Source organism: Elgaria multicarinata, chromosome 3 (assembly GCF_023053635.1).
Source record: "Elgaria multicarinata webbii isolate HBS135686 ecotype San Diego chromosome 3, rElgMul1.1.pri, whole genome shotgun sequence".
Lineage (NCBI taxonomy): Eukaryota > Metazoa > Chordata > Lepidosauria > Squamata > Anguidae > Elgaria > Elgaria multicarinata.
The window spans coordinates 133307388-133322486 of record NC_086173.1 but is presented as its reverse complement, the minus strand read 5'-3'; the positions used below and the strand labels follow the sequence as shown (position 1 = coordinate 133322486).

The 15099-nt window shown below is 39.6% G+C and overlaps 1 pseudogene; it reads left to right on the top strand.

Moving 5' to 3' along the window:
• Nucleotides 1-1339, top strand: part of LOC134395459 (uncharacterized) — a 40554-nt pseudogene extending 39215 nt beyond the window's left edge.
• Nucleotides 1340-15099: the final 13760 nt, after the last annotated feature.

Below are 15099 nucleotides of genomic sequence, written 5' to 3'. Positions count from 1 at the left end.
GAAAATTGGCCGCTGAAAAACAGCACCTCTGATTGCCAGCAAAGGTTCCAGATAACAGGGTGCTGAAGAGAAATATAATTGAGGTTGAATATGTTAACCAAGGTGTCACATGCTCCTTAGAAGCGCTAATTTATCAGCATGTTGGAATTTTTATTAACATTTGGAATGCATTTCTACCACACTAATGAAGTGGAATTGGCAGTTCAGGTTTTAGTTATTGTCATTTCTGAGAAGTTAAATGTAATTTCTTGTTAGGCACAGTTATGTAAATATATTTATACAGGGGCTGGTGAAAAATTATAACATTTTACAAAATACAAATATGTTGTTAAGGAGAAGGAATGACAAATTGGTTATTGTTCAAGCCCTAAACACCTACCAAATGTTTTTGCTGGGCTTTGGATTCTGTGGTTCCCATTCATTTTTTAGGGAAATAAAGACACTTTTACAAATACTTCCTGCTTAGTTTTCTGTTGCTTTACAAGGGAAATATCTAAACTGGAGCAATTCATCAAGCTTTTTTATTATTATTATTATTATTAACTAAAAAGCTAATTGTCATTTTCTTTGCAGGAAGGTCATGGTTAACATGTAGGGTTTTTTTGTTTTGTTTTTTTAAAACCTGTTCCTCTTGAAATACTAGCCTTTGAACTTCATATATTTGCTCAGCTGTGTACAAACATACTGTAGAATCTTTTGTGCGGTGTGTACCAACGAACAGAATAATTGCTATGTCCATTTCCAAAAAATCTATTTGTAGGTAACTGGTTCCAAGGTTGCAAGTCACTTTCAATTTAGATGACGCACTTGTTTTTTGAGGCGAATGTTTCAATTGGGGCATTATGCTAACTAATATCTCACTAATGTGAAAATAAATGACAGATTCAGTGATGAAATGTAGGAATGATCACTAAGAACGGCCTTTTAAAAAACTGTATCAAAAGACATTTAAGGAGAATCATGCTTGAAGTTTCTGATGGCTGTTAGCCAAGGAAGTTAGGAAATGCCAACCTCAGGATCTTTGGCATTCTTTGTTTGGTTTCCATATGATGCGGAGCACTCATGGGCTTTGTTTCTAAATTGAAAGTATGTGCTATATTTGAAAGAAATAAAGAAGCCATAACAGAGTCTGTATGTTTATACGGGGATTGTCGACACGCCTCTCATCCATTCTGAGAAGCTGAAACTTCTTGTGCAGTGTTGGCTCACGGATATCCCGGCTGGACGTTTGGCTCAAGTGACTGACTCGCAAGCTGCCATCCTATACTTGGCATCTGAAGCTTCAGATCATATGACTGGCCACAATTTAACCATCGACGGAGGGCAAAGCTTGTGGTAGAAAGAACGGGAATCAGCATGCTCTTTCAATATACCCAGAAGAATGGCAAACACACAAGACGCCCTGATCACATCCAATACTGTTGTGCGCCAACCAACCAATGTTCAGCTTTTCCAACGAAATGTCCGTAATTTCTTTTTCAAAATTAAATAAATTAATTAAGAAGGCTGTTGGGAGCTGATCGTTTTCATGCACCTATTTTTAACTCACTTGCCCACAGCTCTTGTCTCATAAAAATCAACATGTAGATAGAAGGGCTGCATATTTTAAAAGCAGGCCTAGACTGGCTGCAGGACTAGTCAAAACTGCTTGCCTCGATGGGCCCATTCCTTTCAGTGGAGTAAACAGATTGTGGATTGCCATGATACAAATCATGTTTGTGCTTTCCAAATTAAAGCAGTGTAATCTGCATTTAGCCAACAGATAAAAAGCATCTTGTTACACTTGAATCTTTGCTAATTTACTGCTTCAAGTAATTAAGAAAGGTTGTTGATACTTCTATAATAGCTGTAATGTCAAATACACCCATATGCACATGCACACCACAGAAAAGAAAGCAATACTTGAAATTCTTGCGGCAGGTATTTAACTTGCATAACTAGACTGAGGATTGGCAGTCAATGTTGGTCTGTACTTTAGGTGGTTCTTTGCCTCCTAAAATTCAAATTATTTCAGCAAATGCAGTAAAAGGTGTGGGAAGGGCATTGTGTCTTTGCAAAATTAAAAACAATTTTATTAATTCTTTTTTAATATTGTCATTGTTATTTGCTCTGATTTATAGTTCAAGAAACATTTTGTTTTAGGTGCAGTGCCAAGTTTCCCAATGCAGAGACAGGGAGTGTAGCCCATGGTCATGCTTTTTCTTCAGCTTTCATAACTTGTGACCAGGGATGGGTGAAGAAGTCTATTTCTTTTGTATGTGTTCACTCATAAGTCTGTTCTTCCCAGTTCAAGGTTTGACTGCAATTTTTTTTAAAAAATCAGCACAAAGGTTTGCATTCAAATGCAAACTTCTAAACATATTTTCTCCCAAAATGCACATGTCTAAATTTACTTTCTCTCAAAACAGGCGTTTAAAACCATATTTTAATATATGTTTTTGAGCCATGAACTCTGTCCAAATATTTGGGCAGTGCAAAAGCAGTTGGAGAACTTATTTCCAATCTGCACATTTGTTTAGGAGCTGCATATTTGTTTGGGAGGGTTGGATCCTGATTTAAGCTGAATCAACTGTGCCAGGGGAAATGGACCTCCCTGCCCCCTTCCTTTCCAGGGCAGCCCTCCATTCCCCTGAAAATGCTTCACAGAGCATCAAGAGACCCTGCCCTGCTGAATGGGGAGGGGGAATCCATAAGTGGAGCCCTTCATCTTTCAGATCCTGGATCCAACCTGTGGCTAGTTCATATTGGAATTTTCAGTGGTGCAATTCCTCACACGACCCTACTTGTGATTACCACTTGTGGGCTGGTATTATCTCTCAAAGTGGTAGGAACTCTGTTCCAGTGGGCCTTACATTGCCTCTTGTAAATGTCCTATGGACCACATTGGCCTGGCATCAGGAATTGCATATTTAACCAATCTAATGATTTCATATTTAATCAATCTAATGAAAGGTGCATTCCTATGAAAAGACCAACATTTAACTGAGGTACTAATCAGCTCTCAGCAAATTCTGAAATGGGTGTGGGGCCAAGCCTCAGCCTCATTTTCCAATGTGTCCATCACTTTCTACTGCCCATCACAAGCTCAGTTGGCTCTAGTTCCTTCCCTGACCTGTTCCTTCTTCCAAGCATTACAGTCTGGCCTCTGGAGTCAACAAGACTTAGTAAATCTTCAAGTGGAACCATTAAGAGCTTTAAGTTTTTATTATTTTTCTGGGCTCACAAGCCCATTTTCTATGAGTCCCATACACTTCCATCATATTGTGTCATGCTTTGGAAAACATAGTTTGATTCTCACATGACTGTGGCCGGCCTTTCATCCCAAGGTTAATGTACAAACAGGAGTGAACTCATCAGGAGTTCTTCCAAGTAATTCTAGGGGGACTTGTATATTGTGGCTGGACCGCTTGTGAAGAGCTTGTTTTAGCTCCTACCTAAGAGGGAAAAATAACAAACTTCAGCTAATTTGAAACATAACCCACCATTTGCAATTGGCATTATAATAACCAAAAGCCTTATTTTATTTTTTTCCAGACCTAGTGGAAAGACCATGGAGTAAGCAGAATGTGAGGACTGAACCAATCTTTTGTGTCCAATAATGACTTCTCCAGTTTAAAACTGGAAACATCTGGGGCAAAATTGTTATATGAATCACATTGTAGTCATAAGACTATAGAATTTAATCCTCCTGTGAAATCAATGGTGCTTCATTATTATTAGTTTTTAAATACACTTCTTCAACAAAAAATATGCCAACTGTTGTATAATGCCATGAACTTTTCTGAACTGAGTAGGAGTGAGCATACTGATGTTCAAAATGAGCATCTTAACCCAAATGCCCAAACTATGGCTTGTAGATCATAAACCTTGATGTGTGGTAAAGATTGGCCTGACATGTATAAGAAGGTGGCCAGGTTCCAGAACCTCACTACCACTTCAAAGTGGCCTGGAAAATAGTCTTATGCTCACTTGGAATGTCCCTGTCAACATATTGCCATATCTATCCCTCTTCCAAATCCTGACATCACTAATGTCATGAATTTTTTGGATCTCTAGGAAAGTGGATTTATTGCCAGATTCCAGTGAGCAAAGCACATGGAGCCAAATGGAGGCATATCTTGTTACACAATGAAGCCCTGAAAAAAAATGAAGCCCAGACCTTCTCATACCATCCTTGGGCCTTATTTATCAACAAGGTAGGGCGGCCATTCCACATCACCAAAGAAGAGGAACCACATCACCAAAAAAGAAGACAAAAGTAGAAACAGATTTGCATACGAAGTCTGCATATGCTAGATGCAAATGTATAAATATTGGCTATAATTTAAATCGAAATGCAATATATATTTCAACACACTGGGGAAGACAGTGACCAGGGGACCTGTGTGCCTTGCTCACTCTGGCCTCTAGGTGCTAACTGATGGTGGGCCACTGCTGCTTAGGGTTCTTTATATTTAAAATGGTTATCCTCTGTAAAGTAAAACATATGGCCATTCTAGAACATATGATCAGCCTAGAACACATGGCCACCCTAGCCAGAGTCAAATCAAAGTATTCGAAATAGGAAGTATATATAGCAAAAGACTAGACTTTGGTGGAATGCATGTCTATGAAGTGCCCAAGTTAACATTATGTAGTGTCGATACAAGGAAATAACTTTTTAGCATGTAATTACAACAAAATCAACATTTTTGGTGTGGAAAGAATATGAAGGTTAACCAGTAGAAGAATCATTAAAAATAGAGAATGCCATGGTGGTTCATAATAATAAGAAAAATCCATAATCCACAGTAGGGCAACACTTTTACTAGGGCCAGCCAAAATGTCATGAAATAGAAGAAACACTTTCAGGTTCTTCAGAGCTCTTCATTAAACTGTTTCTTCAGTTAAACCAGTGGGACGAGATTAAGGTATTGTCCTACTGAAAGAAGATGAACTTATCACAAATATTAGGATGCTTTCATGACTGAAACACTAGTATCTCAATCCTTTATGAACATAAAGCACAATGTTCGGACCAGAGCTTATATTTTTGCCAAGGTTAAAACCTGAATTCATGTATTATTAACTAAAGACTAGATGATGTTCCAAAGATTACCTTTAGGGGGAAACCTCAACCTATCTTTCCATTCATGTCAACCAGCGTTCTGGTTTTATCTATTCAACTTTTTTTTATATATTGTATCTAAGTTCGTACTTTTGATATTTCTAATTTTTTTTTTAGCATTTATGTAGAACACCACATAATTGCAGAAAAGATAATAGTCACATACCCTAGGGTCTAGTGTACACTTATGTTAAAAGTACAGCTTTTATTGGCAACTAAAGTAATAACCTTTCCATGTCAAATTGCTTTAAATTAAACTTTTAAAAAAATACTGGCTGATACCCACATTTAGTAATTGTCAAACATTAGCATAACATCAAATCCTAATGCTGCCTAAATCTTAGGTTTAAAAATAATTATTTACTTAGGTAAATTCTGTATTCAGAAGCATAACATTAGATTTAAGGGTGGGGGCTGGGAGAAAGCAGCTTCTGTGCGTATGTAAAAAGCACTTTCCATAAACTTGACATGAAAGTGGAATTTGAACTTATGCCTGCCTTAGAGAGAGGAAAAGGGGATATTCTCTCCCTACCCAGATCATCCATCCATCAATGGCTGCACTTAAAAACCAGCATCAATCTGACAAGTTAGGTGGCAATTGGTATCCTGGATGATGTTTGATGACCCAGGACTCCTGTCCCTTGTGCTAATCGGCTGCATGTACATAATTTTCAACAGTTTTAGACAGGCTGAGATCTGGGGTGTATAATGTAAATAGATGTGTGCAGAGCTGCAAGAATACAGGCCCAGCCAATGATTAATATGGATGAATTGTACTCCTCCATTTCTTCTAATTCCATAAGCATAAAATAATTGGGGAAGTTATTAGCTTCTGCAAGAACACACCAGACAAGGGAAACTATGCAAGGAGTGCTTTGGTAGCATATACAATGTAAGTTCTGCCAGGGACCTTTCATCATCCTAGGGAAATAGAAATGGGTTCTACTCCAGTTTGACCCCGACGATGGTGATACTAGACCAAATGGCTCCTTATCACCCTTTGTGCATCACCAACTGTGCAGCTTTGCACATTCAGGTAGTACACTCTGAAGGTCAAATTACAACGGTACCTCCTAACACCTTTACCTTACTGATCTACTTTCCAAGGAGGGCCTTTGCTGATGCTTCCAATGTTCCCTGTGTAGTTCTTAATTTCTCGGAAAAGAAATGCTGAGACTCAAATCTGTCTGGAAATGCTGCCTTTCTGTTTGGAAAACTTTTGCCATTATCTGATGCTACTTTCCAAAGTCTGTCAACATCTAGAGACTGCCATGTTGGGGAAGGCTGGTCTATAACATGACTATACATCTCTGATGGTTCCAGCATTTTAATCAGGTAGCCTCCAAAGGTAAAAATGGGACCAGTGACACATAGTAACTGGGACCATGAAATTGGGTCTATCCCTGGTAAATTGAGGGCGGTGAAACATGTTTGCTTAAACCTTGAGATAGCAAGAGCTTCTCAAGGTGGGCAAGGTGTGAACAATCTAGTCTGGAGATCTCAGATGAGGCTTGGACCAGCACAGTTCCAGTCTCTATCTTGATGTGGGTAGCTCCCATGGCAGTACTACTGCCTCAAAGTTCTGACACCCTTCAAAAAAGCTTCCTTTAGCCTGTGGTTTGCAAAATGTTTTCTGAGGAGTTCAAGTTGATCTTTTACAATTCAAGCTAGGTAATGCAAGACTCATTAATTCTGAGGTGTGGGAGCAGGGTGGAATAGTTTGCTTGACAGACTCTAACAGTTTCAAGAGGAGCTATTAAACCTGCAAATCTGTAATTTTCCCGCACTTCCATAAAAATTTCCCAATTGTATGTTTTTTTTAAACCCAGTGAGCTCTTTTAACTTTGAGGGAATGCAGACGTATACACTGTGGCACAAATGATGTGTTAATGTGGAAGTGAGATTATTTGCTTGGGACTCTTCAGAATGGTTAAGGCTTTAATTACACCTCTGGTTAAAACAGTGTTGTGCTGGCAAAGGACAGAATGCTACGTTTTAGGCTGCTTTTTTTATACACCTCATATAAAGAAGTAGTTACACTTTTATAACTCCAGGATATCTACTCCCCTGTAGTCCAAGCAGGGAGCACCCATTATACTTAATTGGAAACAGAGTAGGGTTGTTGTTGTTTTTCCTAGACAGTGACAACTGTTCTGTGGAACTAAGCATGAAATAAGAATTTTGTTTTAGTTCACGAATTATCTGAACTTGCTCTGTTCAAACTCCCAAATGCAAACAGGAGCACTTTTTTTGTGGGGGGGGGATGTCCACACATTCCCAAACTTGTGATGGCATTTAAAAAATACCCATTTTCACAGTTTGGAGAAGCAAGTGCAAAGTTTTGAAAAAAATATGCGTAGAAATGTGCACTTTTCCCACTCAAAAACAGAATATAGAGAAAAATGGGAGTGAGTCAAACAAGCTTCATCCCTATGTGGAACTAATTGATATGTGATATTATAGGGAGATTATGGTTGCCATTATGTTGGAAGCCAAGAGCTCATATACTCCAAGCAGGATATTCCACTATGAAAGTGGTATATAAAAGGCAGGAGTCATACACTACTGCTTTATAGTGGTATTGAAGTGCACTGGCAACTGTTGGGGCCCATTGACACATTCCTTATAACCCTTTCATACCACTTTTATAGTTTTATATCCAGCTTGGTATAGATATATCATGGGCTCCAACAGTTGTCAGTGCACTTCAGTACCACTATACAGCGGTAGTGTAGATACTGCAGTGTGGCTCCTGCCTTTTATATATCACATTCATACTGCTTTCATAGTGGAATATCCTGCTTGGTGTAGATGAGCCCCAAGTCTCTGGTCCCTCCTGTGTGTGTATGTGTGTGGGGCGTTTCTTGGGCCAGATCTATACCAAGTAGGATATGACACTTTGAAAATGGCTTGAAAATGGTATGTGGAGTGTGTCCTGGACTCCAGCAGTTGTCACTACTGTTATAAACCATTTTAAAGCAGTAGTGTAGATCCTGCTGAGGTCTATTTAAAACCCTTGGGTTGTGATAAGGTGAGTGACAGTTAGGGATGAATGAGAATTTCATTCAGTTCACATTTCAATGTAAACTTACCAAATTTGTATTTCCTGAATCTAAACATACAGCACACAGTTCACCACCAAAATCCATACATTTCCTAATTTTACAAGCAGTTTGCAAAAAAGTGAACAAAATATTTACATTTCAAAAAAAGGGAACACAGAATGTGCATATTAAAAAAAACATGTACAAAATGTGCATGCTTGAAAAGTGTACACAAAACCCGCAATAATTATTCAATGAAGAAAAATGATACATTTGCAACAGGCCACACCAAACTGCAATAAAAAACATTGCAATCTGATGCAAAATTGGGATGGAATAAACTTAGCATTGGTAAAATGATTTTATTTATTTATTCATTACATTTCTACACCGCCCAATAGCCGGAGCTCTCTGGGCGGTTCACAAAAATTAAAAACATTCAAAGTATAAAACAACAGTATAAAACCATAATATAAAAGACAATATAAAAGACAATATAATGAGACCCTTTAAGCTTTCAATCTGTCCAGACCAGAGACCCACTTTTGATTCCCAACCTGCAACCCACTTTCACACTGTCACTTTGTATTTATATGGCAGCGAGCATGCAAATAAACCCTTTGGACACACATTCCCCTCTTCCAAAAACAACTCCCATTGCACAGAGAATCAAGTGCGTTTAAGACCTTGACTGCAAAGTCAGTGGGGATGGGAACCCGCACAGTCACAAAAAATAACGTTAATGGCATCCTCAGAACAAAAACATAAAAAAGCAGATACCAATTGCAAAAGTAGACACTGAGAGGTGATTATAATAATCACTTTATACTTTGCTCAGAAACTAATTGGCAGCCAGTGAAGTGATTTTAAAGTTGGTACCTAGATGTACCAGTGACCAGCCTAGTCCGGAAACTTCAATTAGTTCAAAATATGACAGCCATGTTGGTCACTGGTACATCTAGGTACCAACTTTAAAATCACTTCACCGGCTGCCAATTAGTTTCTGAGCAAAGTATAAAGTGTTGGTTATCACCTTTAAAGTTGTACATGGTTTGGGTCCAGGTTACCTATGGGAACGCCTTCTCCTGTACAATCCACCCCACACACTCAGGTCCTCTGGGAAGAATTTACTCCAGTCAGCCAAAACTAGGCTGACAACTGTTACCCAGAGGATCTTTTTTTCTGCTGCTCCCAGACTGTGGAATGGCCTGGCGGGAGAGATTCACCAATTGAACAGTCTTTCCAAATTTAAAAAAGCTGTAAAGACTGATCTCTTCCAGCAGGCCTACCTAGTCGAATTTTAAGATGTCTGGCTGTTATTTTAAGAATGTATTAGTTTTATATGTTTTTAATCAGTTTTATGTATTTTATACTATTTTTGTATTTGATGTTGTTCCCTGTGTTGATCCAGAGGGAGAGGTGGGTAAGAAATAAATAAATATTCTATTCTATTCTATTCTATTCTATTCTATTCTATTCTATTCTATTCTATTCTATTCCTTGATAGCTTTAAAATAATCCATAGCTGGCATAGAACTGCATTATGTGTTTTAAAAACACTCAAATGAATTTCTGCTTTATTATTAGATAGCGACTTAAGATATCCATTTGCTTTTCTTCTATTTTAAACATGACCTGTAGTCTCCAAACCTCCAACCATCTTATGCCCAACATGGGACTGCCAATATCTGCACTCTCTATATGAAGGCATTCCATTAAAAATAATGACCAATGTACTACTTTGTGTTTGCATCCAAGGGTCAGGTGGAAGAGGAAAGAAGGAAAGGAATTTCAATAGGCAAATCCTTTCCCATATGCAGAACTGAGCACGTGTGGGGATAGATCATACACACAGTGTGCAGTTCCATTGCGAATATAACTTGTATCATCATAAGGTTAGATCTAGAATCGCCCCTCTGCAAACAGAAAGTCTCATGCCCTTGGCAGGAGGAACACAGCAATTTTCAACAATTTCTCCTATCTCCCCTGCAGCTCCCAGTGTCATTGCACACACTGTTCTGGAGAGTCCCACAACCTTTTAGATCAGCTTTTAAGATGCAAAGTGAAGGGGAATTAGCAAAAATTACTCCCCTCCTTTCACCTGCAGGACAATCCAGGTTATAGAGTTAACCTCTGCAGAATTCTGGTCTCAACACATGATTTGTGCTGTAACAAACTGTGTATTGTTGGGATATTAGGGGGAAATAATAAGACCCAGATTGAATTTGGGAATCGCCAATGTTTGAGAAAAGTAAACAAGTCTTACATTTTAAGGTTCATTTTAATGAGTTCTGCGAAGTCAAATGTTGTGATCCAAATCTGGAAATTTCAGTATGTATAACATTAGATTTGGTTATTGAAAATTTGGCCAATTTTCTCATTTTTCCCAAGCTTCACTTTAGAAATCTCCAGGTGTTGGAATCAGAAACATTTTTCTTCCTTTGGAGGGATACCACTTGCACAATGGAACTTCTGCATGCCCCCCTCCCAGGATTGGGGGACTCTCCAGATCAGATTTACAGGGCATGCAGCTGCAAGGGGTGCAGGGAGAGGACAGGACATGGAAGTCCTATTCCACAAATGTTATCTTTCTGCTGGCAGAAGAACAAATCTGGATCTAAGCCCACAACAATGGGCTTCTGGGAGTGCTCTGCTTTGCTTCCTTAGGTACGAAAGACTCCTTTTCTGTAAGGGATTTTTGCTATGACCTTCCTTCACCATGATGAGACCCAGCCTTCCCAACCTGGTGTCTTAACTAGTGCAATTGGACTGAAATTCACATCATTTCCAGCCACTATGGCCATTGCCGAGAATGCTGTGAGTTGCTGTCCAATATCTCTGGAAGGCAGCAGGTTGGGGAAATTTGATATGAACACTGTGGAGGAGTCACAAGATTTGCTAGGAGATGATCATCGGCCCTGGTTAGGCCTCATCTAGAGTATTGTGTCCAGTTCTGGGCTCCAGAATTCAAGAAGGACGCAGACAAGCTGGAGCGTGTTCAGAGGAGGGCAACCAGGATGATCAGGGGTCTGGAAATAAAGCCCCATGAAGAGAGACTGAAAGAACTGGGCATGTTTAGCCTGGAGAAGAGAAGATTGAGGGGAGACATGATAGCACTCTTCAAATACTTAAAAGGTTGTCACACAGAGGAGGGCCAGGATCTCTTCTCGATCCTCCCAGAGTGCAGGACACGGAATTATGGGCTTAAGTTACAGGAGGCCAGATTCCAGCTGGAAATCAGGAAAAACTTTCTGATTGTTAGAGCAGTACGACAATGGAACCAGTTACCTAGGAAGGTCGTGGGCTCTCCCACACTAGAGGCAGCTGGACAACTATCTGTCAGGTGTGGTTTAGGGTGGATTCCTGCATTGAGCAGGGGGTTGGACTCGATGGCCTTATAGGTCCCTTCCAACTCTACTATTCTATGATTCTATCTCTATTTTGCATGTAGTATCTTAGCGGTAAACTTTCCCTTTTTTAAAAAACAAAACAAAACTATGTGTATATATAAACCTGTCTCCTATGTATCCATTTTTGTTTGAAAAAGGACATTCTGTAATGTTTTCTTTTCAGCTTGCTGCATTTTATTCTAGAGCTGATAAAACTACCCTGGAATAGGCTGCATTCATGTCTCCATTCTAAAATCTGCTGTAAAGTGATCTATTTATTTACATGAAAGAAAAGGATACCTCTTGCAACCCACAGTATGCTTTCAAACTTCACTTGAAAGCTGGCAGCCTTTTCGTATTTTGCTCCAGCTTACATTTTCTGTAACGGAGAGAGCTTGTATTGCTTATTTCTAGTTGTGGGTGAATGAATAAGCATTGCTTCTGAATAAGCCTCTTTGAATGACCACTTGTATTTTGTTACGAAAGTATATTAAAGAGGTAGAAAGCGAATGCTGAACTGGAACACTATAAGCAAGTACAAAATCCCTCTCAGTAGAAAAAGGCCATCTCATCCAAAAGGATCTCACTACAACAAGCAGAAAAATTCACAATTAAAAAGAGAAGTCTGCATTCTTCTCACTGAATAATATTTTTCTCTGAACTGGGACTTTATTGGGTAGGCCTATCCAGTGGAATTTTAAGATGTTTTTTAGAATGTTTTAGGATATTTTTTAAGGATGTTTTTAACAATGTATATTATGTTTTAATTCACTTTTATGTATTATTTTTTATTGTTCCCCGCCTCGATCAAAATGGAGAGGCGGGTAAGAATTATTATTATTATTATTATTATTATTATTATTATTATTATTATTAAATAAACAGCAGGATGGATCCCAATGTAGCATGGGCAGCTCAAGCCATTTTGCTGCCTAAGGCAGACAAGATGGCACCTTTGCCCATCCCATATACAAAAGCCAATTGGCAATTGAAGCTTCCTTCAGTGTTGGTGATCACATAACCTCTTCCACTTAGAAAGCACACAGCAGTCCGCATGGCACACAGATCTTTCCTCCAAGACCTTGCTGCTGCCTCCCAGCATCTGAGGCAACTGCTTCACTCTGCCTAATGGTAGGGCCAGTCCTCTGCATGTGTTGGACTGCATCATTCCCAGCATCTGGCTGGGAGTGATGGAACTTGGAGTCCAACACCTCTGGAGGACACCAGTTTCGAGAAGGCTGTCCTAGATCGATATGGCTTGTTGTTTATCAGGAAGTTGAATCATTCAGTGATAAGCCAAGTCTCTCTGGACACATGTTTTACATTTAAACTCTTTGTAACCCTGCCTTTCCTCATACAGTTTGAGGTGGCTTTCAGAAATAACACAATGAAAGCAACAACAAGAGAACAAACAATGGATGCCATCAATGAAACCATTGGAAAACAACCACCGTAACAAACATCATAAAACATCATAGAAAGCCAGAGGTGTTTTTGTAAACAATAACAAGAAGAACAAGAACTGAAGTATCACATATAATTCTGGTAGGCATGCAATAAAACCAAACCTCTAAGGGGCAATGCATTGCAGCAGGTAATAAGTAGTAATGAGTAGCATGATCGATACACATTTACTTGGACGTACGTTCCACCAGTGAAGGCTGGTGGCTCTGATGTCAGTGGGGGGTATGAATCCCTGCTGGGAACTGGGTTCAGCAGCAATTTGGGGGAGTGGATTCATCATTATTATTATTAGTAGTAGTATTAGTATTATTTACATTTATGTACCGCCCCATAGCCAAAGCTCTCTGGGTGGTTTACAAAAGTTAAAAACAGTGACAAAAAGAAATATACAAAATTTAAAACCATAAAAAGCAAAAAAATACAAACAAAAACAGTCAATATCCATTTAAAAACATCCATTCATCACCTTGAACAGCTCTTTTAGCAATCTGACTACTTCTGACCAAAACCCTGAGCAGATTCACAGTCCCATTGACATTGGAGCCACTGGCTTCCAAATGAGTTTTTCTGTGTTCAGTGCTGTTGGAAGTACATTGAACTTAAGATGGCAGCCCAAGACTTCAATCTTATACTGATTTTCCAGGATGTGAGCCCCACTGAAGTCAACAGGGCTTGTTTTGGAATGCTGTAAGGCTGCATCCTTTGTCCACCACATCCAATGGGGAAATCTTCATTGAACACAGTGGGACTTGCTTCTGTGTAAGCATGCATAGGATGCATGAACAGTTCAGTACTTACAAAGAGGCAGCGAAAGTAGAAGTGTGACTTGTATTTCTCTCCCTATTTCTCCTATAACATCCCATGAAGGAAGCTTTGAACCAGTGGTGCCACCAGAAAAAAAGAAAGAAATATTGGGAGAGACAAAAATGGGGGTAATGTGCACTCCTGAGGAACAAACTTTGTATCACATACTACATTTCTAAAAGAGAAATAGAAATATATGTCACCTGAAAGCTCCCATCCTAAACCTATCTCCTCTGAAAGAAGTCCTAAATGTACTTATTCTTGCAGCCTTACTTTAATTTCCAGTTTATGAATCAGTTATAATTTGTACACGGAAAGTACCATAGTACCATACTGGAGAAAGGTGTACTTGCCCTTCTAGCATTGCTTAACAAATGGATTGCGGAGCTTCTGCAACATACTTCTGATAACCAAACTGGTACTCATGGATTTCATCACTGAGATCAGCCCCACACCTCAGGCATGACAGTGGAAGAAGGGAAGAAAAATGCATGGGTCACATGTACTTTATTTTATATTTATGGATCACCTGTGACTGGCAACTTTAGAAAATGTGACCCAAGGCCCCAGTGCTGCCTGCAGACTTATAATCTAATAGATACAAGACAAAGGAGGGGGGAAGGAGTTGGGTGGCCACTTATACATCACCAAAACAGAGACAAGAAATCAACAAAAGAGAAGACATTGGGCATAGCTAGATGGGGCGATATCCCAGAGATCACCCCAGGATCATCCCTGTGCGTCCACACGATGCACAGGGGATCCTTGGAGCGAGGAGGCATGATCCCTCCCTTTCCCCGAGATATTGCCCTAAGGTTTATTTTTTTAAAATTTACCTTTCTGCAGGAACGCCCCTGTGTTTTTCTGATAAAAAAATTAATAAACAAAATGGCGGGCACGATGCCCGCCGTCCTCCCGGGACATCGCGTGCTGCATGTAGACAGAGGATGATGATCCTAAAAGTAGGTAAGTCCAGGATCGCCCCTCTCTGCCCCTCCACACCCATAGGTGTAGACATGCCAATTGATCTGTATAAAATGTGGATGTCCCAATTTATATGTATAGACTAGTGAACCAACCTGGCTCTGCACAGGTTGGAATAGCCCTTGATTTGATACAAGAAAGCTCTCAAGCAAACCTGATCAGTTGTAGGGGTTGGACAGAATGGGTGGGATGCAGATTATGTTGGATCAACTGTGCTGGCGGAAGTGGATTTTCCTGTCCCCTCCTTCCCACAGCAGCCCCCTGAAAATGCTACACAGAGTCAGGAGACCCTACTGAATGGGGTGAA